The sequence below is a fragment of the Aphelocoma coerulescens genome, chromosome 11 (genome assembly GCF_041296385.1).
Source record: "Aphelocoma coerulescens isolate FSJ_1873_10779 chromosome 11, UR_Acoe_1.0, whole genome shotgun sequence".
Taxonomy (NCBI): Eukaryota; Metazoa; Chordata; class Aves; order Passeriformes; family Corvidae; genus Aphelocoma; species Aphelocoma coerulescens.
In genome coordinates this window covers 5580730-5608248 of record NC_091025.1, presented here as the reverse complement: position 1 = coordinate 5608248, position 27519 = coordinate 5580730, and the positions used below count along the sequence as shown (strand labels likewise).

The 27519-nt window shown below is 42.2% G+C and overlaps 1 long non-coding RNA gene across 2 annotated transcripts in view; it reads right to left on the bottom strand.

The window, feature by feature from the left end:
• Window positions 1-27519, bottom strand: part of LOC138116897 (uncharacterized) — a 179779-nt gene that overhangs the window by 21303 nt on the left and 130957 nt on the right. For both annotated transcript variants that reach the window (XR_011154390.1, XR_011154391.1), the window contains exon 3: window positions 5142-5230. This is a non-coding gene — a long non-coding RNA (uncharacterized lncRNA). The remainder of the gene's footprint in view (window positions 1-5141; window positions 5231-27519) is intronic.

Sequence of the window (27519 nt, the reverse complement as noted above, 5' to 3'; positions counted from 1 at the left end):
TGCCAGAGATGTTGAAAAGCAAATATGCACAGATGAGAAGCAACTTTTCTAAAAATATGAATGGAAAACATCCAGTCTTTCCTGTTATGTTTATAGTTTTCCCCTTACAGCATAACATTAAAATTACCAGCTCTCATGTGGTGTAATTTAGTTACATTCCCTAAAGACACATGAAAGTAGACCCAAAGGAACTACTTACTTCAGTGAGAATAGAAGGTGCTGAGCACATCACTCAAGAACATTAATTTTTTTGGTTATTAGTGGGTGGGAATATTGGTTTATTGCCTAAATCTTCCCAGACTGTCCTTCCATACAATCAAGAAGGAGTCGGGTGGGGTGGTCTAGCTCACAAGCCACTCTCACACAGAGGTTTCATGTCTCTAGGTCTTGGAGTCTGTCACCTTTGCATGCACAGAGAAGAGGAGCTGGGACAGCAAAATACAGTCATCCCCAGACCAGTGAGGCAGTGAGAGGACTTGCACAAATGTAGAACATCCATGAGTGAACAAGATCAGAGCTCAGCTCTTCTGTCCCTGACAGACGCAGGGAAAACACAATGTTCCTCTTACTATTCCCAGCCCAACAAGCAAAAAACTTTCCAAACCTTCAGCAGTGGCCTAACTCTCCTGCCCTTGAGGCTAAAGCCAGAACTAGTGACATTTGCTTGAGGGCTTTGGAAAACCTGATCTGCTGCTGAAGCTGCTGCAGACCTGCTTTGTGCATTTCCCTGCCCATATCCAGCTCCATCCCGTCTCTCTGTCCCTGCCTGAGGAAGAGCTGGACTGCACTGCTGCTGCAGGCCTGGACTACCCTGCTTGGTTGAGGGCAACATTTTCTGATGCACAACAACAGGAAGAGTCCAGAATAAACACATTAAGTATCTTCTATTTGCAAGTAAGTGCACAAGCTATTAGGCATTGATATAGTACAACAGATAAGTTCAGTGGTTAACTTTGAACATACAAATAATGCCACTGACATCACTTCAACATTATGTTGCATGCTTAACATTAGGTTTATGCTTCAGTGCCTGACTGATTAATCCTCTCCCTGTGTACTTCAGCTCAAGTTTGTTTTGGGTCACTTGACGCCATCTTACACAGATAGGCAAGAGCACAGACAATAAAACAATACTCTAGAACCAGTTTTCACACACTGGAAAGCAAACAGGTAAGTGTCCTAGGAATTGTTTTCCCATTAAATATGGCCCTTAATACCTATCACTACATCACCTGAGAAGTGGAACCTGCAGTTCTCAAGATATCACAGGTTCCAGGTGCCATCTCAGTTTTGCCAGGGTGTGGCCACAGTACCAGCCCTTAATGGAGTGGGATATACAGTAAGTGTATTTCTGAAAATGTTTTTACACTCTTGCTACAGCTGCTAAACCAAATAGTCAGAGCTAGAAGAGTAATTTTGGTTAGCTGGCTACTACACATTACACTTTCATGGTCTTCACACTCTAATGGCAAGTTTTGTCAACTTCATAAATTGATCCATCATGAGTAGACAGAAGACTTGTAAGAAGCAAAAACGTTTTTGTACTGTTTTTGTGTTTCTGCTTAGAAATAGCTCCTCTACAACAGCATAGATTTGAAATGTGACATGGGAGGGCAGAAGTGTGAGCAGATTGTTCTTTACAGATTCATTCTCCATTGAGGAGACAAGGAATTAATTCTCAGTACAACCATGTGGGTTTCAGTGGATTGCACTGTCTTGAGAAGGAAGAACCTATTTCTAGAGATTCTTTCACTATCTAACCTACACCACATTCCCAGTAATTTGCTTTAAGGCCACTTCACAGCTGTGGCTGTAACAAGAACTAGTTTGTAATTCAATCCCACTTTTCAAGCCACCACCAGTGTGGAATTTCCACAAGTACCAGCCAGAATGGTTTTTGACTTACGTTACCCATGCAAGGCAGAATCTTACCTACAGCCCCACTTTCTGGCCTGATAAACAACTGTCCCATGTCAAGAGATAAATCCCAGCTCTGTCACCCACCTTGCTGCTGTGGGTGAACTGAAACAGATGAGCTGTAAATCACTTCCCCTTGTGAAGTGAAGCAACTGTGACCTGTACAGTGATTCTCCTCTTGCTGTGTGGAAACCTTTACCCAGAGCTCAGTGTAAAAGCTCAACCAAATCCTTGTAGCTGTTCCTGAAGAGTCAGAAAATTATTCTAAAATTGGATTATAAAATCCAATCATTAGCTGCAGAAGCTAATTGCTGATATTCTGTTAAATACAAAAAAGCAAAATCTTTTAATGATATGTGTAGCACAGTGCTCTAAGTGTAAATAAAGCATGTATCTCATTGAACACATCTCATACTGGACCTTTCAGATTCCATATAAATAATTAGACTTGTCTCTCTTTAGACAAGTTTTCAGTAAGGAAAGCTTTAAAAATATTTTCTTGTGAAATACAGTGCTATTCCTTTAAATAAAGGGCTTTGGCAGTTCTATGAGGCAGTGAGCTTAACATCATTAATACAGAATACAGTCTATCTGCATTTAGTGAACTCCCAATGACCCTCATGGAAAGCAACCCCTTTAGCTTATACTTATGAAAAATATTATTAAAAAATGCTTTTGAAAGGTAAGCGTCATTTATAGTCAGTGTTAAACTGGAGTGCTATTGCTAGCCCCATCAAGCATTTCACCAAAGATGGGGAGCACTCATCTTCTTTTCTCAGGGATATAGAGGAACTCTGAGAGATGGAAATGGGAGCTTCCCAAAACATCCCACTTGTCTCCTGCCATGTGCACTCACACATTTCTCTTCTATTTGTTATTTCACCTTTCAGCAGAAATCTCTTAAAATTGCCGATAAGTTTTTTATTTCACCTGTTTTTCAACAGAACAAGGAACGTGTGCTATGGACATGAGCATGTCCTGATGTGCCAGGACACAGCCTTGAAAGGTCACGGCTCCTCCTTTGGAGCAGGGCATCTTGGTCAGGAAGGATCTGGGACAGGAAGTCCAGGGCTGTGTCTGCTCTTCCTGCTTTGTGGAGGAGGAAATTTTAATACTTCTGTGCCAACAAAAGACAGTAAATGACTTCTTTTGGTCATTCAGACAGAGATCTTTGGACTGCTGGACTCACATCGTCACTACTGTCCACGGGATTATGTCTGCATGTCAAATCCACTGAGGAGCACGCAAGGTTGTATGAGAATATCAGCCCTTTGAAGAGGCAGTTTGAGGTAGTTTTTGGCATGGTGTGCAGCTATCCAGGTCCAGATGCACAGCACTGCATGTGCCCAGCTGAGATGCCTGTGTTAGGATATTTGCTGCCTCGGGCTCCCGGTAAAGTGGACACGCACACATGGAGGTCAAATGTACTTCCCCAGGGTATCCCTGGGAGTGCCTATCTCTCCCAACTGGATATATAAGGGAGTTTAAATGCCTAATTTAGACTCCTAACTTAGACATTTTATTTAATTCAGGCCCTAGTGCAAGCTTTGGCAGTTGCAAATGGAACTCAAGAAGCTCTTGCAAGCTCCTTCTTTGTGTAACACTCAGGAAACACATCTGGTGACAGGGGCTGAGCCCTCAGCCCACAGCATCAGTGCTTTTGTGGACCAGGCACACAAGGATTGTCTGGACCCTTTATATCAGAAAAAGGGGTTTTCCACATCTGGAAGAGGGCCACCACTGGAAGCTGGATCTGGCCAGACCAGTTAGCAACATTTTCGAGATAAATAAAGCAGTGCATTTCTTAGGCCACTGGCTGATTTTAATAGCTATGAAATTACCCAAGTTAGTTCACCACGTCAATAAAATTCATACGAAAATTCCACCAGAATCTTGGCTAGCATATGGATAACTGTACAAAAGCAGCCCAAGCCAATGTGACAACCATTTAAGAGGACTAACCTCTGTCATACGGTTTTCATTTTATGTGTATGCTATACAAACACAACCACCACAAATATGCATTACAGGCTGCCTGGGACTCACTACTGAGGTGAATTAGCACTGTAGTCTGACCTGTTGAAAAGCTTAACCTTTGACCTGCCAGGCAATGGTGGTTGCAATTTGCAAGCCATTCTTGTGTTGAGTGGCTGAAAACATACTTATTTACTTGTGTAAAGCCATAAATGAGATGGGTTGGGTGAGCTCAGCCTACTTCCCACTCCACAGACCATGTCACAAAACACTACCACATGTTCAGCAATTTATTCAGCATGAGGACTCTGCTACTACATTGTGACCCAAATTCACTCCTCAGATAAAGTTTTTTCTAACCTGGAGTGAAGAGAATTCAGAGTGACTTCCTTTCTAAGTACTTTCCTACTATGCTTCCAGGAAGAAAAAAAACTCAAAGAAATTATTTGAAAATAAGTCATTTACACTCATGAAAAATCTGCGTAATCTCTTATCTTGAGAACTGAACTCCTCTGCATAACCACACTGCTGTAGCTGTCATCAGCAGCATGTTCCCTCTTGCTGCCCACTGGAGACTCTCAGCTCTGTAGGGTGAAGAAATAATTCACTTTTCCATCTCATCTGCAAGGGCTGCCAGTGGTGCAGTTTAGGATCAACTGTAGAGACAGAGTTGGGAGGTGGACAGAAACGTGTCCTACTCACGGGTTTTGCAAGGTTTATCACGTATCAGTTTTGTGAAAGATGCATCATTTGGGGATGTGAAGCTCTCCCATGCTAGACCTGCTCTTGCCTATCAAATGAAGCCAAATCAGTAGATAACCCAGGTTTAGCAAACTGGATGTTTTGTAATGTAGATAGCTGGATAATAACCATTTCTAGATCAAAGTCAGTGACTAGGCGTTGCCCTTGGCTGTTGGCTTTTCTGTCTGACGGTATAACCACAGGTAGGCTTGAGTTGCAAAATTCAGACTAGGATGCAAACTCCATAATTTGGGAAGTGTTTAGTTGCAGACACCTGGAATGGTTCACAGAGAAGTGAGGCAGGAATCAGAATGCTCAAAACCAAGTCTGCATATGAATTATGGCCAGCCTGACCATATGCTGCAGTCCTCATCCATCTTCAACCCCAGTGCACAAGCAATTGCATCCCAGAGGAGTTTTCTCATCAGCCTAAAGTCACTGCTGGGGGTTTATTCCCCCTCCTTTCCCTGTATTTACACCTACAAGTTTGCCAAAACAAAAAAGCATACCTATTACAGCATGCTTTCATTAAAGCAGGTACTTCTGATTTTTGCTTTCCATTTTGGTCTTGTCTGATTATTCCCTATTGTTTCACATCCTACAATAAAAAAAGAAAACAAAAGCAAATGTTATGATATACATTTACAATGTTTCAGTAAAGACATAGACAAAAAGCATTATTTTTCTCTTACTTTAGGAGCTTTACATTACCCAGAAAAATCTCAAAAGCCCCAGATGAGCTGGGAAGGGTTGGGGAAGGATGTGAGAGAACAGCAGACTATATATATTGCTGGTCTTCACTGCTGTCATATACAAACCATAGAAAGCTGCAGCCCTACAAGTTTTAGGTTAAAATGGAACACAAACCCTGGAATACATCATATTTTTTCACAAAAAGATGACACAGCAAGCAGCAGGGAGAGAAGAGGATGGAGCAGAACATGGAGGTACAGGATTGGCTCACTACAGCTGTAGACAAATTGAAGTATCCACAGCTCATGAGATCCTGCTGTCATTTCTTTTTTTCTGAATTGTGGTAAACAATAATAGTAGTAACAATAATAATAATGACACTAATAAAAATAGCACCACCATTCCAGGCTGTGTGACAACCTCCTTTCTGGATACTGTTGATAAGCCCAAGACATGCTTTTAGAATAAATTTTAATGAAATGAGTTGGGTCTAAAATTGCACTTTGCTGAAAAACTAATCTTGGATGGAATCCATGTCACATTCTTCCCCAATATTTCAAAGTTGGTTTCTGTGGTGCATATCAGCATTTGAAACAATATTGCTGTTAATGATAGGGTCATATTTGTTCATTATGAATAAGGAAGCAGATTTCCTTCAAAGAGAGGAACCAGTATTCCCCACTGGTTGAGAGCTTGCTGTGATAGCTCTGCAGTCAGAGCCTGGCAATAATTACACCTTGGGTTTTGTGGTCATTTTGGATTGGTGTGAACATGATAAATGACACATTTTAATTTGAACTATTGCTCAGCAGGCCTGTTCAGGTAGGCAATAATTCACTTCAGCAGGCAATAAACCTGAACAGGTAATAGCCCACACTTTGAAGTATGCCAGCAAACTCTTTAGCAACAAAATAAATATGCACATGAACTTCCGCCATAAATTGTCTTTGGTGAGGCAGACCTAGGAAGAGTTTCAGAGCTGGCTTTTCAGGTACTCATGAGGAGCAGAATGAATCAGTGGGCAGATCCTACTACTGCATTAATTCTTTGAAGCTGGACTAACAAACTGGTCCAACATGCACTGAAGGCAGCAGGAGCACTCTGTTCAATGAAGGCAGGCAGGGTGACTAAGCTGGGAGGGCAGTTTAGTCCTTTTACTAATGTAGGTAAATTGCCTTCCCATGAACCTCAGACTCATAAATGAGCTTTTTCCTATGCAGCTCAGCAAACTGCTAAAAGGTACCCTCCATGTGCAGAGTAGTTTTGCTGCTGCTTGGAAGAGACACAGGAGGGTCCAAACAGCTCTGATTCTTAATGCTCAGGAAATCTAATGGCAAAACTTTGCCCATCATTTTTCTTCACAGCATTCCTTTAACCGCTTTTAAACAAGGCAGTTCGTCAGACATTGAATTACTTATATATTACAAATATAACATTTTCAATCTTTGGGCAAATGTGTTGCTTTATTTACCTAAGCCAACACATTTTGTGCAAATTCCTTCAAACTTGCTGGTAACATTTCCATCCCTGTGGGATTCTGTTACAAAGAAAAGCAGAGATACCTTAATTTTCTTTTGGCTGTCAGTTGATCTTATTTTTATTATAAGTCCCATTCTATACTGTTATCACTGATTACCCTAATGCATGTTAACTTGTGATAGGAGGGGAAAAATAATTCAGAGTAATATGACTCAAGTCAACCTGTTTAAGGTTGGTGTATGTGAAAACTCTTTTGCTTTCCACTTTATAATAAACAAGGGAAAGAGTTCAAAGTCAGAAGGAAAAACAGCAACAGATTGAATGGAAAGAGGCAGTTTATCATCAACTGATGATGGCTGTGAGTCCAGATTGTTCAGCTGCCCAGCCATGCTTTCCCACCAGAGTCCCAGGGCAGAGCTAGTTTGAGATACTTCAGTCCCTGAGACAGTGCCTGGTGCAGGATGATCCCCCAGCTGTTTACACAAACATCTCGGTCAAACCATACTGGAGGACAGGACAGAATGTGCTACCAGTCTCTGGCTGCTAGAGGAGCCTTCTTGTGACAATTCACCACGCAGGGCAAATCTTTGTTTCCTCAGTGAAGATCGTTTACCTTTAGAAACACACAGAGAATGAATTTCTGGGATGGGCGTTGAATCCAGATTTGCATTCTTTCCTCGCCTGAAGTTGCCTAGCTCTGTCATTCTGGTTTGATCCATCCCAGGAGCAAGATGCAGCAGCTTCCTTCAGATGAAAACCTGGATCTGAAAGCCTTCCTTTCCCCTTCCCACACCATCTGGGAGATGGGGTTTTCCATCTTTTGTTAAAATAGTTACTTACAAAAGGAGGAAAGGGTTGAGGGCAGTTCACCACGTTTAGTTCACTTGGTATGTGTTTGCCCTTGCTTTAACACAGGCTGTTTTCATGCCAAATGACAGTTCTATTTGTTCCCCCACCCCCAATTTTGTGTAGCTTATGTAGAACATCTGGTTTTAAAAGTGTCGCAATTTCTAAACATATTCTAATGCTCTTGGGATCAGAATATCAACAACTGTCTATTGCGGTAAACCGCATGTCTGGAAAACATTCCTGCAAACTGAGTTCTTAAATAAACATAAAGCATCTATAACACATAATGCAAAGCAACATTCACTCGTAAACTCAATATTTAGACCAGATGAGGTGCAAAATACGTTTTCTCTGGACTGAGACATCGTGATTTACGATAATATTGAGGGGCTTTTCATTGTATACAAGAGAGGGCAGAGGTGTGGCACGCAGATCGGAACCTTTCCTTAAGTGCTCATTCTGCAGCTAGATCCCATCTTGTGAGATTTTCTTGCCCCAGTTGCAGAGGGGAGACCAGGAGCACATCCCCTGAAAAATTTCTACTGTTATCAGGAAGTGGAAATTTAAAAAGAAACTGTAAATTGCTGACAGATTAGACATGCCTGTATCTGATAAGCCTGACCATCTTGTGCAATATCTGCATCCATGCTAATTATCTGCATACATGTGTCTGAAATCCAGAGACAAGTCAGAGATAATGTAAAGATTAAATAAACCGAATAATGCAGCGAAAAGAAAATTGAAGTAAATTGGTCTGAGGGGGAAGCTTTTGTTATTTCAATCATTGTTATTATTATTTATAGGGTGTGGAAAGTAGAACCATAAGTAACTGTATAGTGATATGCAGTCATACTTAAAAAAAAAAATGGTTTCACTTTGAAAATGCCCTCACAATTATTTCAGAAGCATTTGCTCTACTGTAATAGCACCAAAGCAAATAATCACTTCAAATCACTTTCTAGGAGTATTGGTGGCTGATAAAGTTGGTTGACAGGAAATGGAAATGCTGAAAACTCATTAAACTGTTGCTAAATGTTATGAATATATTTTGATTATTCTTCCAGACTACTATTTCTTAAAAACATTACCTTCTTCCTCCGACATAGAGCACCAAATACTTTCTTCCAATTAATTCTTTAAGAATTTCCACTCCAAATTTAATGCAAAGGTGCTTTATAAGGAGAAAAGATGAATATATAGGTTTTGGCTGATGTAATTGCATTTGAAGGTTACCAAGAAGTCTAGTGAATCCACCTCCTGCGGCATCTCAAAGTTAAGGTTTATCAAAGGAAAATTGAAAAATTAAGTCAAGCCTTATCATTTCACTCCCTAATATTAAAAAGGGTTGGATGGGTTGGATCTTTTCCTTTTTTTTTTTTTTTTTTTTTTGATGATTAACATCTGGAGTTATGTAAGGTGAGATAAGGGTGTTAGAACATCTCATTTCCCTGTATGAAGATCATCTCTTCTCTTCAGCTGTATGGAAATGAAGGCCTCCACCCAACAATCCCATTAAGAAACTGAAGACATTTTGGCCCAAAACCTGCACATATCAGGATGGAAACACCTCCCATACATGTTCACCACTGGAAAAAGGCAGCTAGACCTAAGTGATTACTGGGGAACAGATCCTGCTTGCTTCGAAGACTGAAGATCTCTTTGGAGGTTGGTGGAATTTTAGATCTCACAAGGAAAAATGTTTAGGTTCTATTCCTCTCCCCCTGCCTGCTGTAAGAAATTCAAAGTTTTGCATTGCTACTGTGGGTTACTGGGCTGACCTCGTGTAGTTGAAGTTCATTCTCCTCCAAAGCTCTAAAAAGTGGTCTCTAAAAAGCTGAGCCATTTTCAGTTTACTGGAAGTGAGTAGAATTTTAACAAATCAAACAGGGTGAAAAGGGCTGAGTGTTCAGCCAAACGTGTATCAAGCCTAAAACAACTGTGCTCTAACGCAAAACAGATTTGTGCCAACCTGCAGGGACTTCTCAGTCATGGCACTCCCTTGGGATTTACCAGTGCAGTGTTGTTTGGGACATCCAAGCAGCTCAGCCTCCTGCATCTGTGAGTGACGCTGGAGGAGCCACATGCTGAGCATTGACAATTACCTGGCTGGTGTCATTCCCACAAAACAACTGCTTTTTGCCAAGTCTAATCACTCTACTATGCACCTCACCTTCTTGAATGAGAGGTCCTCATTCAAGCATGTAGTTTATTCCAAAACACATGCTGCATTCATTAGAGCTGAATATTAACGAACACCTTGAATTCTTGGAGCATTATTAGTATCAGGTCTCTTGGCTGCTGCTAGGACAGAATGCCTTATGGGGAGCTTGATGCCCAGCCAGGACTCAGATTACAAAGCATACACATCTTTCTTTCAGTATATTGAAGAAGTCAGTCAACTTTACAGATCATCCAAGTACTTCCTAAACATATGTGTTTTTTCCAAAATGTTTGTGCTGGGCTTGCAAAGACTCTGGAAAAATCTGGTTTTCCTTTTTCAGAAGCTGGAAAACAGGGATTAATCCATTGAAAGTTTTAAAAGCCATTAACTGTTTCTTAATACTTTTTTTTCTCAGGCTTTTAGCAGTTTTGATAAAATCCCATGAGAAAATATAAAGAATAAGCTCTCATGAGGACAGTTTAGAGCTTAGATTGTGCTGTGTCCTCCTGCTTATGGCAAGTTTTATGTAATGACTACTGCAACCAACTCAGAACTAGTAGCATTTTCCAGGAATCCGAACCATACATTTGCACGATCTCCGCCACGTGAATACTTGAAAACTTTTCAAATTGTTGTTCCTTGAAGTACAACTTTCCTGTGGAGCACAAAAAAAGTTTTTTTCATATTTATAAAGGCTGTCAAAGAGTCACAAGGGGAAAATAAAGTCACAGAGGAAGTCTGAGGTTGTGTGGATCACCTGAGTACCAGTTCTGCATCCTGCCTCTGAAATTGCCCTTGTTCTACTCATAAAATTATGCTCTGCACGTAATGTGTAGAGTAAGGAGAGACTCTCAGTATATCAACACATTTCTTAAAGCTGCATCCAATATAATATCACATTTCTTCAAAATATTATGTCTTTAGCATCATAAGTAAATATTTGTGTTATTACTCTTAAGGAGTAATATTATTTATTCTAAAGGGTCATGGGCATAGATTTCTCACACAACTTGGGACCAGCATTCTCCCCAGTTTCTTCTCCATCTTGTTGCAATTCATTCCCCTGATCTCAAGGACTATCTTGTAGCTTCTGCAGGCACCCAACAGGCCCACCAGTGCTGCCTCTGGGGTAGCTGTGACCCTCTGGAATATGATGGAGAGCACTCAAAGGAGACACCCTGGTGTGTTCCTGGAGCAAGGACACAGTACTTTTGAGGAGTTCAAATGTTTGCTGCCACGTAAATTCTGCAGGTGAAAGTCTCCTATCCAGTGTCACTTCAGAGTTTGCATTGATGCAAAGGGAGCCATTTCACAAACTACAACACATAAAAGCTGGCTAGAATCAGTCCAACTCTGCTATTTAGCTGAAATATGCCTTGAGATATAAGTGAGCGGAGGAGATGCTTCTTTAAAGCCAACCCGTGGCTTTTGGATAGGATTAGGCACAAATATCCTCCTGCTTTTATAAATATTGACAAAAGGAAACAGGAAGATAGGTTTGTCCATAAAGAGGAGGTCTATTAACCATAATGCTGCTCTATTCGAGTGATAGTTTTATCTTTGTATTAAAACAAAAAGGGTAAGGCTAGATATTACTTTTTTATACTGATAGTTCCAACCCTCATAAAATATTAGTATCTGTATCGGCTATAAAAATTAACAGCTCCAGATCCTTCAGTGTTGTGGTCCTCAATTTTATTTTATCACCAGCTTTCCAGTTGTCTGTGTGTGTACGTGTGGGTGTGCACACACGTCCCTTCCCTTCTAAGCTGTTGCTGAATAGGCTGATAATTGCTCAGCAAGGCTGTATGGTCGGGCTTGCAAGTGGCACTCCTGATTCCTTTACATCAGAGGTCACTATTGTACAGTGAGATCCTGATAGGAGATAGTGAAAATATGATGCAAAAAAAACCCAAAAAAACCAAAAAAAAACAACCAGACAAAAAACCCCAACAAAAAAACAGAAGAAAATTCTGGGTGTTGTCAGCAGGGATTGTTCTCCAGTTAAATAACTTTCTAGGTACAAAACTCAAAAATTCTGTCAGGCATCCCAGTCCAAAACTGCCCTTTAAAAATGTTTGAGAGCCAATGTAAACACAAAACTCAGTATGATGTTTGTATTCACTTACCCAATCTAACTTTTATTAACAATTAATCCATCAAATTTCAATGCCTATAAAATCCTCTGAGTCACAAGCCCCTCTGGAAGCCTGTATCTCAAAAACAAAAACTGCAATTACAGGCATTATTTTTTGATGCAGAATCAAATTTAAATGGGGTTTTACAAAGTGGAGAATTATCTGCATTTCTACTGTCTGAAGGCATCAGATTCCCTTAAAGCTCATATACAGGGCACATACGTAGAAACTACAGGAGGCAGCCAGTACATATGGAACGGATAAAGGCCACATAGTTTATTGAACCTTGTGGCCTGCTGATGTAACAAAATAAGCTTTGCAATGAGCAGTCAGATCTTAACATCAGGCCGCTCCTTTGCTCGTGTGTAATGGATGATAGCTCTCAGAGGGCCAGATTTGGATCCCCATATTTATCAGGAGTCTTACTTCAGGCTCTGGCCCTCAGTACGCTGAATAAGGATTTAGAAACGTTCGTTCGTAATATTTTCTCTTCTCTGAGCAAAGTGTGGTGAGAGGCAGCTGGAAGATTTCACGTTCCAGCAGCTGAGGGGAAAGAGATCCTGAGACCAGGTATATGAAATCTTTCCAGCACTGATGAGTCCCCCTCTTCCAAAGAGATAAACAGTTCTTTGTCAGGGTAAAAGCAATTTGGACTGAACTGTCTCATCATTGCAATAACCCCTTGCTGAAATTTTAAACCAACTAGAGGAGCCAAAAAAGCAAACACTGTGTGCCATTGCCTTTACCTGCCAGCAGCAAGGCCTCCACCATTCCTGAAAGATACCAAATTTTCTATTTCTTTTTTTCATTTTTTAATTTCCTTAAACTCATCCTTCCCAGCATTCAGTCTTGCCATTCTGGGATCATTAGCAATGAAACCAGCCCAGGAGAGTGTGGTGTAAGCATAAGGGAGGAAGTTCTCTCACACCTTAAATCTGGAGCTGATGGAAATATCCCAAATGCTGATGCAGACCCCAGCACAGCAAGGGCTTGAGGAGAAGTCTAAAGGTATCTCAAGAAGCCATAGAGCTGTCCCTGTGTGTTTGGAAACTGTCAGCCTCTGCAGATGGAGAGAGTTCAGCCTCTGAGGGTACAATCCCAATGCCTGTGCCCCCAGGAAGCCTCCCATGCATCTGTAAAGACATGCTCCTTATTAAAAGCTGTGGCTGTGGCAGTGAGTTTGGGCTCATAAAACTGCCTGTTTGCTGGTAGCACATCTATTAAAACACAGGCTTTTTCTCTTGAGGAGACATTTTTTGACTGCAGACTGTGGAGTTGTGAGAAGACTGGGTGCCTATTTACTCTTCTGCATTTCCAGCAGCTTTCCCTGAACGCTTTGCTTTCTCTGCTTAATCCAACACTTCTGTTGGGAATTAACTCCAAAATGCAATTCTTAGGAAAACTTGGGTTGAAGGGAACCGCTGGATAAATATGATTTCATTCCAGCATCTCAGAGGTGTATCTCAGAATATGAGGTGTATCTCATATTCTCTCCCAAGGAGTCACCTACATCATCCCAGACACTCCAAAAGTGCAGGTTAATCTCATTCTTGCTATGCAAATCCTTTTACCAATGTGTATTCATTAAACATCCTTCTTCTCTTCAGTGAAAAACAGCCGTATTCCCAACCTGTTCCTGCTCTCACAGTGCACTTCTGGTTCACCAGACCACAGTCAAACATCCATACTACCCAGTGAAACAATGTGACTAAGCCACAAGACAAATTAAATGTAAGTACTCATGAATCCATTCATGATATAGCAGATATCCACAAAGAGCAACTTTTAATGTGATATTTTGAGAAAAATGTGGGGAATGATAAGTACATTCCAAGATTCTGCACAAACTGAAAGCTCTGAAAAACTTACAAATGCTACAAATGACGTAGATGGCTCTTGTGCAGATAACAGGAGGAGAGAAAGGACAGCTGCTCACTGGCTGTGGCCTGAGGTAAGCACTGCTGAATGAAAGGGAATCCCAGCCCTGGCAGCCAAGGAAATACAGTGAGTCAAATGAGACCTAATGCAGCTCAGAGTCAAGCAGATCAGTGTCGAGCCCAGATGAGAAAAAGGGGGCCATGGTCACCAGTGGCATAAGCAGATAAAAAGATCCAACAGCAGCAGGGAGACATGCCCCCACTGAGCAAACAGGGGAAGGTCACACAGCTCACAGCTCTCCAGCAGCTCACAGCAAAGCTGCCTCAGTGCCCTAGACTAGCACAAAAACCGCTGAAGCCCTGTTGAAAAGGTTATTGCCTGGTGATATTCTCCAAATTACCTCCAAAGCGTCCCTTCTATCCTGATAAACTGAGAAAATAATTTGATCTTTCGCCTACAGAGACAAAAGAGAAGCAAACATTCAAAGCACAAAAATCTGTTGATTCACAAATAATAGAAACTAGAAACTTGAGCTCATTTTCCACCTCCTTAATACTTTCTGCATCGTGTGGGTAGCAGTCAAGAGCCAATTGTTCCTAAGGTCACTGTATCTGTTTTGGTTTAAGAGATGAGACTTTAACACTTCAGGATCAACAATTATATATATATTCTATGCAATAACACATGACATATGGAAATGTCTCCCTAGGAACTGTTGAGATACACAAACAGAACAATCATAAAGCTTTCGTAAGAGCTTGTGGTCTAACCACGGGGAGCACTGGTTCAGTCCTGATCAGCTTTCATCTTCCAAAGGTTAATACCCTTCATTCCATTTTGCTCATTATGCTGTGAACCTCTAAGACAAAAGCCTGAGAGCAAAGGTCCTTTGTGATTCTTGCTCCTAGAAAGTAATTTTCCATGGGCAGATCTCAGCATAGTTCTTCACATGAGAGAAATGAAGATTTATCCTCAAGGAACAGTTCTGTAAGAGAATACTCAACACTTGAAGTCATACAATTATATATTTTAGTTTAAAAATATCTAAATCTCCATACAATAGTTGTTACACTTTAAAACGAGGTTATATATTCACCATAGAGCCCTGTGGTGACACGCTCCCCATTAAGTCCTCGTTCCATATCCTGTTCTCTATTTCCATGGTTCCCTCAAATTTGCATTTCACTGAGGCACTCTGGGATTCTCTAGATGAGGCACACTACTGAAATGTTAAAATAGTTTCATAGTCTTTATTGAATACATTTTTACCATTAAAAGGACTGGAATTATATGAGAAGTTTTCAACCTAACGCATAAGAAAGCAATTATTTAGATAAAGGAGATTTGCACAGCTTATTTATTTCTTGTTCTTCAACCTATTACATGACATCATTTTAATATAAAAGAACTTTGTAATTATGATGCCTTTACTGATAATTCTTTGTTGTACACCACTGGATCTTCCTTATCTGAGCCCAGAGATCTTTTTACAGATTTTATACTCACACCTTAATGAAGTCCCACAAAAAGCCTTTCAACCTTCCCAACCCTTTGCTTTGCTTCGGTGTGCTCAGGACAGCATTTCCTGTAGTTTCCACATTTTAAGCTTTAATCTTTGCCTAGAGGGCAGCAAAACAGCATCTCCCAAGGACTCTGATACCTAAATTTCCTTCCTTTCTTCAACGAAGGACCACAGCCTCTTCTTCAGTATTTCTAACGCTGTGCTGGAAGGTACAGCCAAGACACAGCCAATCTTGGCCAGTGTGGCTTGGCACAGGCCTGGCGTGGCGAGCCCTGTCTGTCTCCCCACTGACCCAACAAACCAAGCTGGGACCTGCCAGGAAAGAGCCTCTGGTAGCCATCCCCGAAGGGTTTTGTCAAACCTGCTGCCAGCGACCCACCAGCTATGAGGTAGTGTCTCTGGCTGCTGGGCTCCAGACTGCAGGACTAACTCAATTATTTAATGATGGGGGAGACATTACTGCTGAGACTGGGACTTGCAGCTCTAGTTTCTGGGCCTAAGTGAGGGCTGTGAAGAAATGCTGGAACCACGACAAGCGCACAACTCTTCAGTTGCAAAACTGAGATGTCTGTAAGATTTTCTGCCAGTGAGGCATGTGGCTCCATGGATCAAAACTCACCTGGCTAGTGGAACGAGAACATAGGTAGGCAAGCAGTGCCTGGCTGCTCTTTGCATTTTAATCAAAAAAACCCAACATAAATTCAAAACCAGACAACATCCAGAAATATCTCTCCAGATCTCTCAAATCTCTGAGGAAAGACTTGTGCCCAGTGGGACTTACCCCTCCATTACCCTACAAAGCATTTGAATTCCACAAGAAAATGCACTTGAAGCAGCAGTGAAGTATTTCCTAGATTAGAGCAGATAACATGAAGTTGAAAACATTGGAGTCAATGGGAACAGGAATGTCCTCAGCAAAGAAAAACATCTGCAAAACTGAGCAGCAAGGCTAATAAATCTGGGTCCTCCTGGGTTTGTGTGTCTTGACTGGCTCCTCTGATGCGTCATGAAGGCTCCTGCTATAGATTCAGCCATTGGGAAAGGCATGACTGGAATATTTCTCCTCTATCTTGCTGCCTATATTCACCGGTATAGGCACATTTTTCCCCTTTTTTGTCTTCTGTTAAAATTGACCAAAAGGATTAAAAGTTATCCAGGGAAGATAAAAATGGACAGAAACAGATTAAGATAATAGTCTCTCCCCTCTGGAAAATGAGAAAAAGTACCAGAAAAAAAGTAATTACAATTCAAGTTAGCTATTTGGAGATATGAGGGCAGAACTCATGCCAGAGTGTCATCCCCTCAGTATTTGGAATTACTTAATCTTGCTGGGAGACAGTAACAAAAATAATAATAATAAAGACTTGCAGCTAGGGTCAGTCCCTATCAGATACTTGCAAATGTTTTCAAGTGTTTCCAAGGGATAACCCCTGCTCACAGCCAGAACAGATCAACTACTTTCTATATGGCACTGCCTCTGTCGTGTTTCGTGTGCCCACGTCTGGCTATGGTGAGCCACAAACCATTTTGCTTTTCTTTGTGGATGATGAACCCTCTCAAAAGGTACCAAAAACTATTAGAAACCTCAACCAAAATTTAGTGGAATGTGAAATTTGCCTGAGCTGGTATGTCTGTGTTCTCTGCTGTAAGTTCACAATACTCTAAATTCACAGCACACTCATACCCACACTCACAGGTTGCTCTGAATCAAACACAACCTCCCCTTTTCTCTCTGGTGAAAATGGAGAAGCAAAGCAAGATGGCTTGTATAAAGCATTTTATATGCAAGAGAGATTAGAACATTAGTGGCGTAATAAAGTAAATAAAATGGCAATTGACCTGAGACTTGTGGGGTTTACCCCAATTTTTTGTTTATAGTTGAAGGTCGTAAGCTATACAAACCTCTATTGATCAGAGTCCTCTTTGTTTAAACAGAACCTACTGTATTTATTTGTGCTGTTCCTCTAAAGTCAAACAAAAGGGGACAGTTTCAAGTAAATCTCTGCATGACACTGCTGCCATGTGGTTCATTCACTCAGTATACAGATGTTTTCAATCTGTACAGTTTGTCTTTCATATCCATATGAGATGAAGCAGGCTTGATTTAGGCTGGGAATGATGCCAAAGAGAGAAGATACACCATTAACCCTTAATAAACGACTTATGAAGCATCCCTGGTTTATTCATTAAAAGGACTCCATGAAGGATTATCATAACACCTTATGAGTGGTAAGAACCCTTTATTTGCCCATAATATTATGCAACATGTATTTATATTGAAAAAAAAAAAAGCTTGGTGTGGGAGATCCTCCCCTTTCATTCCCTCGCCCACTAACATAGAGGCTAAAAATAAGCATCTACTTAAACTCAGCATTCAGATAACGAACATTGTCAAGAATTAGAAGAACAGAATTAATCTGGGGTTTGCACTGCCAGTGCTGCACTGTGAAATCAGAATCCCGTGTCCTGGGCATCACACAAGTCTTTGCAGAATTGGTTCTTGCTTTACCAGTTAATGCAGACATGTATTTAATATAGAGTGTAGGCATTTATTCAGTATATACTGCATATAAAGTGGTGCCTCTTTTTACCTCTTTTTACACCTGTGTGGAGCTGAGCAAATTGAGAGACTTTTCCAAGGTCAAAGGAGAAGGAGGTAGCAGAGCCAGGAATTGAACCAAGCTGCCCCAAAATGCAGCCCAGGGAGTTCCAAAATCAACCCTTCTATATTGTTTCCCCCTCTGCTTTCTTCAACATCCTTTTCTTCTAACAATTACAGCTCTTGACAAATAGTGGATGTGCGTTTTGAACAGCACTGGGCTCACATTGGATACAGGAATATTAGAAGCAGCTACTGGCTTGGAAGCAATTGGGGAAAAAAAGGACATGGCTTTTTCTTCAGAGTTTACAGGGTTTGCACACTGAGTCTATTCTCACTGTATTATTCGGCAAACAATCAGTTGCATCACTACAAAGAAGAAACTGCTGATCTACTGCAACTAATAGACAATCTCATTCAATCAGTTTCATCCTTTACTAAAACATGCAAAACCCAGTAGAGAGTTTAAACCCACTGTGCCAATAGTAACATCACTTGATTTTAGCAGGGAGCAGTGTGGCTTGGCAAATAATATTTTAAAAACTAATCAGAATTAATTTGTTTTTTCCTTCTACGCCAGCTCGGTTTGAAGGCAGAAATTAACCACACTGCTTAGCTTAAAGAATTCAGAGTTGAAGGCCACTGCTCACACTGAAAAGCGTGGGCTGAAAAGCCTGCTCCCTGCTATAGAGCCATCTCCCTATAGATTTTATGGCCAGTCCTGTGCAGTAAGCAGGACAAAAAGTCTATGAAGTTGGAAGATATTCCGCCCCATTTCAGGTTCTGTTTGAAGAAGGGTCTATACATAGTCACATGTATGTTCAATTATTAATTTTCCAGGAGGTGTTTGAGTCAGGGAGAGCAGGCTCAGCACATACCATAAAAACACTCCTGCTCCCTCTTCTCAAGATCTGCACTACAGGTCAAACAAGCTACGCTCAGTCATGGGACATTAAGTCCCTGGATCTTGAACTCCAGCTGACTGCCTCACCCAAGCTTTTAGGCTAAACAAGCATCTCCCCAGCCTGGATGTTAAGTGAAGCAGTCAGTAGGTCAGGCTTCTCTTAACCCCTCTGCCAAGAGAGCTCCTCTCAGGACAGCTTTGCACAGCCCAGACCCTCCCCAGACACCGCTCAGCAAGGAATCAGTCAAACACAGTTTTTTTCCACCTCCTTCCCTACGATAAAAACCTTCCTCCCCCCAGTGCTAATCCCAGTGCGGGAGACACAGCCCTTTTCTAGCTGACTGGGGGGAAAAGCTGAACTCACAGCTGGCCCAGCCCAGTCCTCACACCACCCATGCACACAGCTGGAGCCTGCCTCAGCCCTCTTTAACCCCTCCACCACAGCCACAGGTGAGACTCTCAATGGGCACAGGGAGGGAACTGGGGTGCCCTCGTTGGGAAAGCACTGTCTGGCTGACACTGGACTGGTGAAGCTCTGTGTGTAATTGCAGGTGCTTAGCATAGGGTGTGGGTGTGTGCAGCTCCACATTCCCTGCTCGGTGTGTCCCCAGCTCTGCTCAGGTTTGTGGCCTCTCTGGGGCATGAGCAGTTTTGAGTTAGAAGCTGGGTGGGAGCCTCGACCCCTTGCAAAGCCAAAAGCCCAAACAGCATAGAATCACAGAACCCTTTGGGTTGGAAGGGACCTTAAACCCCATTCAGTTCCGCTCCCTGCCATGGGCAGGGACACCTTCCACTAGACCAGGTTGCTCAGGGCCCCATCCAATCTGGCTTTGAACCCTTCCAGGTATGGGGCATCCACAATTGATCAAGAAGTTCACAGGACAGTGATGTATGTGAACTGGAAATAACCCAGACTGCAAGCAGATAGTTGAAAACAGGTCTGCAAGGAAGGGCTCTGACCATTGGGCTGTGATATAAAACAGGACAGTCACCATCCCCATGCTGGTGTCTTGGACTCTGCTCTGTTCCTTGGAGGATCAGTTCTGGGTGCCCCTCCAGGGAGTTACCTGCATCTGTACATCAAGTGTTCTCCATGTGAAAATATCTGACAAAATAGGGGAATCACAAATGGAGTCAAGTGCAATACAAACTGTTTTCTCCAATTCATAAACCAAGTCAAAAGCATAATCAGCCCAGAGTGCAAGTCCTCCTAGCCCCAGTCTATTCACCAGCTCCCACCATCCCAGCTCTGCAGCCCAGTCATATGGAATACACTTTTTTGGAGATATAAACTCCTCTTAAAAAAAAAAAAATAAATAGGAAAAGTAGACTGTTTCATCCATGGTACTTTAACAGAAAGCTTCTTCAGTGGGACTATTTTTAAACCAATTACTCATTAAATATGGGGCAAGAATGGTGAAGAGAGGGAGCCACGGTTACTGGCCCCTTTTTAGGTTTTAAACCAAACCAGAGACAACAGTCAAACTTGGGACAATCCTGGGTAAACCACAAGAGATGGCAGCACTTCTCATCATCCTAAAACAACAACATTTTTCCAAGTTTTTTCAATCAAAAATGCTATTAAGGCCACCCTGGAATTTGCTACCATTTTTTCCTTACCCAAAGCTATTTTTCAACAGAAGTATTGAGTTTACATATTAATACACCACTAAAAACAGGATGAAGAGACTGGAATGCTGGAGTTACTGATTTGTTTGGGATTTTCTAAGAAAAAATAAAATAATTCTGTTCTACCAGTTTTCTTTATTTTTTCTATCTTTTCCTTTTTCACATTAAGTGACTGTTTCAAATTAATAGAAAGAGGATGCAGCATTTCTTGGGTTTTATTTTATGGGTTTTCCCAGCATATGGAATCTTTTTAAACATGAGAAGCTGTGGGTAATATGTTATTATATGCATATTTTAAGTTAACCATTCTTTATATCTTTCTCAAAAGAAAAGATTTATCATGTTTATGTCTGAGAAACATGTTTATTTGGAAGATTTACTCCAACTCTACTTATTTCCTTTACAGGGATATCAACTGGAAAACTATATAGCATTTTTTATAATTAAAATTAGGGTGGAGTAGAACACAGTCATTGCTTGCTTCTTTTCTAGATCATGGAAGATTTCTGTAAATCAGACTTGACAGGTTTAAAATGTTATTTTCTGAGCTTTTTTCCTTTGCCAATAAGTCCATTTTTAGGGTGGTGACAGAAATTCTGACCTGTAATGCCAGTGAGCCCATTGGCACATCTGAGAGATCAGAGGAACCAAAAGTGGCACTAAACTGAAATGCAGCTCTTTGGGGAAGAAGTGAAGAGGGAAAGGAACGAGGGGAAGATGTCTAAACCCCAAACTGGCAGAAGGGAATGGCCATGGAGAGCTCCAGGTCTCCCAGGAGCTGCTGAGCACTGCTGGAGAGCAAGAGTCATGGGCGAGCTGAAAAAAGTAAAAGCAGTCAAAATCAAACCTGCAGTATGAAAACATGAAGAAATTGTGTACATGACCCCGTTCACCTCTCCTTAACACAGATATCATAACAGGAGGTATTCCTGGGCTGCCATGGGCATTAACAAACCTTCCTAAAAGCTTCACTAGTGACACTTTACCTATATCCATCGCCAGCCATAGGTAGTATTCATAAACCTGTGGAAACATTTTCTGGATCTAGAACTTGAGCTGATATTGGATCCAGCTAAATTCCAAGTACACAGTTTACTTTCCTCCTTCCCCACAACCACAATACCAGGATAGGAAATGTCATAACTCCCAAAATGGGTGTCTCCAAACACAACTAAAAACTTACATTAAACAGACAGAAAATAAAGACAAAACCAGTTTTACATAAGAATTGCCTACTGTAAAGAAAATTTCAATTTTGGCTCAGGAAAGACATTCTAATGACATGAGGAAAACGATATGAAGTTGTTACTAAGCGCTAACTGAGGAGGCAGGTTTTTGGATTCAAATTGGCATGACTTTAGGATTTTGTCAGGGTACGTGTTTAGTGTTCCTGTGTGTCAGAACTGGCAAGTCATGCTGAATGTAACATTTATCTCCTCTCTGTGCTGCAATTCCAGGCTGATCTGAGATTTCGCTGGAGGGTGAGGCCAAGCTATCGAGGCAGCCTCTGATACCTGCTCACACAGACTGCCCCTTCCCAGACCGCTCAACCTTCGGGGAAAATCATAGAATCACAGAATATCCTGAGTTGGAATGGACCCACAAAGATCATTGAGTCCAACTCCTGGCCCTGCACAGGACAGCCCCAACAATCACACCATGTGCCTGAGAATGTTGTCCAGATGTTTCAAAGACGTAATTAGATTCTGAACTGCTGTAGGAAACAGAGTGATCACGTTCCCCAAGGAAAGAAGTAGTACTGGGGGAGACAGGGGGGAAGTTATATGAACTCCTGAGGCCAATGCTGGGTGGCAGGACCAGGAAAGCTGTTGTCTATAGGGGGGTGACAGGCAGAGGTGCAGCCTCTGGCATGGAGGTGTCTAAATTCAGCAGCTTCTGAGCATCCAGGTGGCCTGTGGGAGCTGTGACAAGATAGCTGACTCTGAGTAAAACCTAGACTTGCTTCTCCAGACCTTGCTCTGGACCACTTGCCCAAAAGATGAATGCAAGTGGGTCTAACCAGCAGCTTGGCATTACTGCCCCATTCTGCACAGGCTCTCACAACATCTCCACTCCACAGTGCCACCCTAAATCACTCCCCACTCAGATATCCTCAGGAGCTGGGCTCCATGGGTGAGGACTTCCTCATTTTGCTGTTTCAAAGGCAAACAGAGCTCAGCAGTGGGGCAGTGGGCACCACCACACCAGGCTGAAACATTAGGCTCAGGCAACTCAGATATACCCATCTCCTGTTTGACATGCCCAGCTCAGCCAGCAACAGACAGGGAAGAGGTGAACAGCCCTCCTGTGACTTCTTCCTGAGCAGAGTGTATGAGAAGGTGGAAAACACCATGGAAGAGTCAGACCAACCCTATCAGACAGGGCTGTGACTGGCCAGACTGCCGTGAATCAAGAGCCTGTAAGGAAGATCAGAGACAACAGTGTCTTTTTGTGCCTCACTTCGTATCCACTTGAAGAGTCTTTGTTGCTCAACGGTTTGTGCATCCATTTATTTATTTTTTTCCCACAGCTGTCAAACCACATTGATTTTCAGTCATTTTAACCTGGGCAGGATCAGCAAACCTAGTCCCTCAGGTGAAAAGCCAGGCCTGCAAGGAAACGACTCAAGTTGGCTGAATTATCCGATTCTTCTAAGACACAAAGAATTTGTTTGCTTTGCTTACGAGAGCTGAGGGAGGGATGGCACAGAAGGCTAAATCCTCAACATCCCCTGGTACGTACCTCACGCTCTGCTATTGATGCAGGCAGAAACGTTTCCAGGGCTTACGACGCAGTTGGCAGTGTCTTTTCAGAAAAGGACCTCTACGGAGCAAGCTTGTGTCTGAATTACATCTCAGCCCTAGGGAAGATGGTTTCTTCAGTTCCCCTTCAAGGTCAGTTGTGGGGTAACATATGTTATTCGTCTCTCAGTCTTGCTAACAGAATATCTGACTGAGCGACATGTGGAAACTGGGAAATAAAAATAAACAAAATGAATAAACACATTTAAAGGGCTTGGGGGGAGATAGAATCCTGACCTGCGTGTAACATCCTCACCAATGGGACAATGTTAAACAAAATTTGGGATTTGCATTTTGATAGGTATGGTAAATTTGAACTCTACATGACTCCAGTGCATCTGCTAAGCAAATATTTTATTGCAGATGTACAGCACAGAGTCAGTGTAAGCTCTGGGAACTTGCAAGCTCATTGCATTTGTGAATAACATGTTGGAGTTTTTTTGGTCTTTTGCTCAGGCATTCCTTTTAATAATTAACATGGAGCAAGGTCTTGCAGAGAAATTATTATGTTTAAATGGTGTTTCAGCCCTTCTTCAGAGGATGAACTTGTAAAGGTGCTCTGTTCCCAGCTCTGCCTCTCCTCATGCTCCAGGCACACTTTTGTCCTTGCTCAGACCTGGCCAAGCACAGCTGTGGAGCCCACCCTGAGCCCTGAGGAGGGGAGATGCAGCCTTGACAGCCCAACAGGAGCCCTTCTGCCTCCTTGGTGATTCCTCTCCTGGACAGCGTGGGCACGAGTTTCAGTACAGCCTCGGTTATTCCCGCTGGGGATCTGCACTTCATCAGCACAGCCCAGCACACGTCAGCAAAACCCACATGGTGTCTCAGGTACTCAGCACTTTAAAAGATGTTCATGTTATCCATGTTGTGTGCTAGCATCTGGGTAGTTGTAGCTCAAAGGGGTGTATATCCTAGACATTCAGGGCTGTTCTTCCCTGCATGCAGCAGCCGAAACCAAACCCCGTGGCAGCACTGCAGCCCTGCTCCCGCAGCTCTCGTCTCTACAGTCACGTTTGCCATTCCAGCCTTGGTAAAGAGTTCCCTCACTGGCTCACCAATGCTGCAGCACACCCTCTTCTTTCCTAAGATTTGGCCAAAGATCAGAGCAGTTTGGTTATAATAGCATTTGGCAGTAAAACTCTACCAAGAAACCTGGCCTGAGCAGCTGAAAGAAGAGCAGCAAAGTGCAGTATGAGAGATGATTAAAAGAGACTCCAGAAGGAAATTTCTGGGCATCCCTTGCAACCACCCTATCCTTGGATTTCTATTTTTGCCTCATTCTTCTGTGTAACACTTTTTTTTCACTCTTCCTTCCCTTTTTTCTTACAATTAACAAGGGAGAGGGATGAACAGTGAAGTCAGGTTACGAATATCTGCCTGAGCCTGTGTGCGCGCGTGCAGGCACGTGGGCACAGGAGCACAGCCAAAGAGAAGAGCTAGAGCCAGACTAGTGAAAAGAGGTTAAAGTGAGGATACTGAGGTACAGGAGAGTGCATGAAAAAGTAGAAAAATTATCACACCAGTTTCTCTTAGCCAGCTGGCATAGCTGCTCTGCTAGTGAAAACTTAGAGGTTTTCACTGCAGTGTATTTCTGAGGTATTACAACTAAACTCAATTACAGAACATCACACAGAAAGGTATTTTAGCATTTTCAATGGGAGCACTGATGCTGGAACTGAAGAGCTTTTGAGCTGGAAGCAGAACCTAAAGCCTTTGCTTTGGTAATTCATGTAACAGCATGAGACAGGCCTGGGTTTCCCCAGAGGTAGAGGATACTAATGTCAAATATAGGACAAGGAACTCTTCTTCAGGAAATCCTGAGGACTGATCACTGTTACAGGCTTCCTGATGGACACGATTTTGTTTCTGAAGATCCCATGGCTACGGATGTGCTCCCTGAAAAGCAGGTTTTGCAGTGCATCTTGCATCACAGGGCCTGGTCCTGGCCCTACATCAAAGCCTTCACCTCATGAGTCGCAGCAGACATCAAGATGTGCTGCCTGCTCTGATCTGTGCAGCAGCAGCTCTGCCCACGCCAGGCAGGGTACCACACCTCACACCACCCCAGTGATGCCAGTGGCATCCCAGGAAATAGCCCTGGTTCCAGGTAAGAGAATGCTCAGCCATCAGTCCAGGCTGGAAAGCAAATCAGGCAGGTTTTCTACCAAATTATTTCTGTGCTTTGTAGGACTGGTCTGCTGCAGCATATTCACATGGAATTCATTAGCACATCCCTTCTGCTAATCCTCACTGGGTTTAACACAACAGTATACATTGATTTTTTCTGGCCTCTAAGGAGAGCTGTGTCAAGTCAGAAGCATGTGCTTTGGGACAGGCTGAACCGAGGAAGCTTGGCCCTTGAGAGATTAGAGAAATCAGGGATTTGAATGATCACTGGAGGTTCAGGTGGAGTGAACTAGTGTTATGCCTCAAAGGAAAATTCTGCCTCTTGAGACCCTTCACCTTTGCCACATCCTACTTCAAATACCAAGATCCAACCACTATTATCCCAAGGAGACTCTTAGATCCAATGCTTGGACCCAAACCACAAAACAATACAGGGCAGGCTCCAAATTTAAAGACACCCTGTCACACACACGCAGCAACAAAATGGCTTTAGAGTTCACCAAACAGGACATCCACCCTTTCCACCATCCCGTGAATCCCCAAGAACTGGGAGGTGGCTCTGCAAGTTTGCTGCTTGTCTCAGAAGTTGAAGGAGAAAAAGATTCTCCTTCTTTTGCCAGCTGTGAAACTGAGCCCCATCCAAACAGCTTGGCTCCAAGGCAGCCACCTAATGATTCCCAGGTTTAGCTGAACATCTTTATCGCTCTATACACCATATGATTTGGGATAGATTCAGTGTTTTTTCTGGACTACCCCCACAAATAAACATGAGACACTCCATGAAGAGAAAGGTGGGAGCCATCTGCTGCACCCTCAGAGGAGCCCAGACCATCAGAGCAATCACAAACACACGGACACCACTTCTTTAAAGCACTGGCATGGCGGCACCAGTCACATGATACAACCACTCCAGTGCTGCCAAAACACTCCATAATATCCCATCAGGAGTCTCCCCGCATACTGCCCTCACCCTGGATCTGCAGTGCTGCTCAAACCCTACTGCTGTGGAAAACCATGGGGTGGCAATGGTGGGTGCAGCCCCAGTAGGGCAGGGCAACCTTGGAGCAGGGATGCAGGAGAGGGAAAGAGATGGCAATCATACCTGGTAGAAGTTTAGGGAACAGAAGGAAGGACGTGAGCAATAGGAAGCAGACTTACCTCACCTTTCAGAGCTTGATGAGACTTGCACAGAGATCTCTGTAATTTATTTCACCATCCTGTTTAGATGTTGAGCACCCAGTTGCATCCAGCCCTGAGTGACAGCCAAGAGTGGATGTAAAAGTGTAGATGTGCAAGTGTGGATACGTTGAACTCTTATGGTTTCTGGAAAACTTTATTAATATTACAAGCTAGAACTCTGTTCTGCCCTAGTAATTCCCACCATCTGGAGATTTCATTCTCTACTTATAGATAAATCCCCAAAGCCCATGTGCCCTGTACTGCCAGGTACTATCACTGACAGTGGTGGGGAATCTGTCCACTTTTTATTGTCTGTAATATATAATTTATTATCCAAAACATCGTTTTGCCCATAAAATTTTCACTACAGCTTGTTTTGTAATAAATCATTTGTGTAGTAAGCCATACTTCCCAATTTGCAAATTTACCCTATATACCCCTCTTTTTTTGTGAATATATTCACTATTCAGAATGATCAGGTGCATAATAATGTGGGATCTAATTCTTTGTTCCACCTATCTTATAGTATAGTTGAAGTAAAATAATTTTAATGTCAAATTATGGCACAGGTTATGTTTCTGGTCCATAACTGTATTTTCAAACTCAGGTTCTTGAAGCTGGGCATCTAAGGCTGTATTTAAGCATAAAATGAAAATTTTTTTGAGAAAAGTGCTATCTATCTACTTTTCTGTAATTTTCAGGAAAGACAAAGCATTTAGGAGAAAGATTTCTAAGAATAATATTTTAAAATTTCCATGCATTTCAGCAGCTCTTCAAATAACAGATGATTATTGTTATTACTACTATCATGAGGTTTTGGTAATCTCATAATATCCATGTCAAGTTATTTCTCATTGCCAGAATTTGCATCTTCAATCTGGGCTAAAAAAAATCATCAAGCTAATAATCATGTGCTCATCCTGCATAT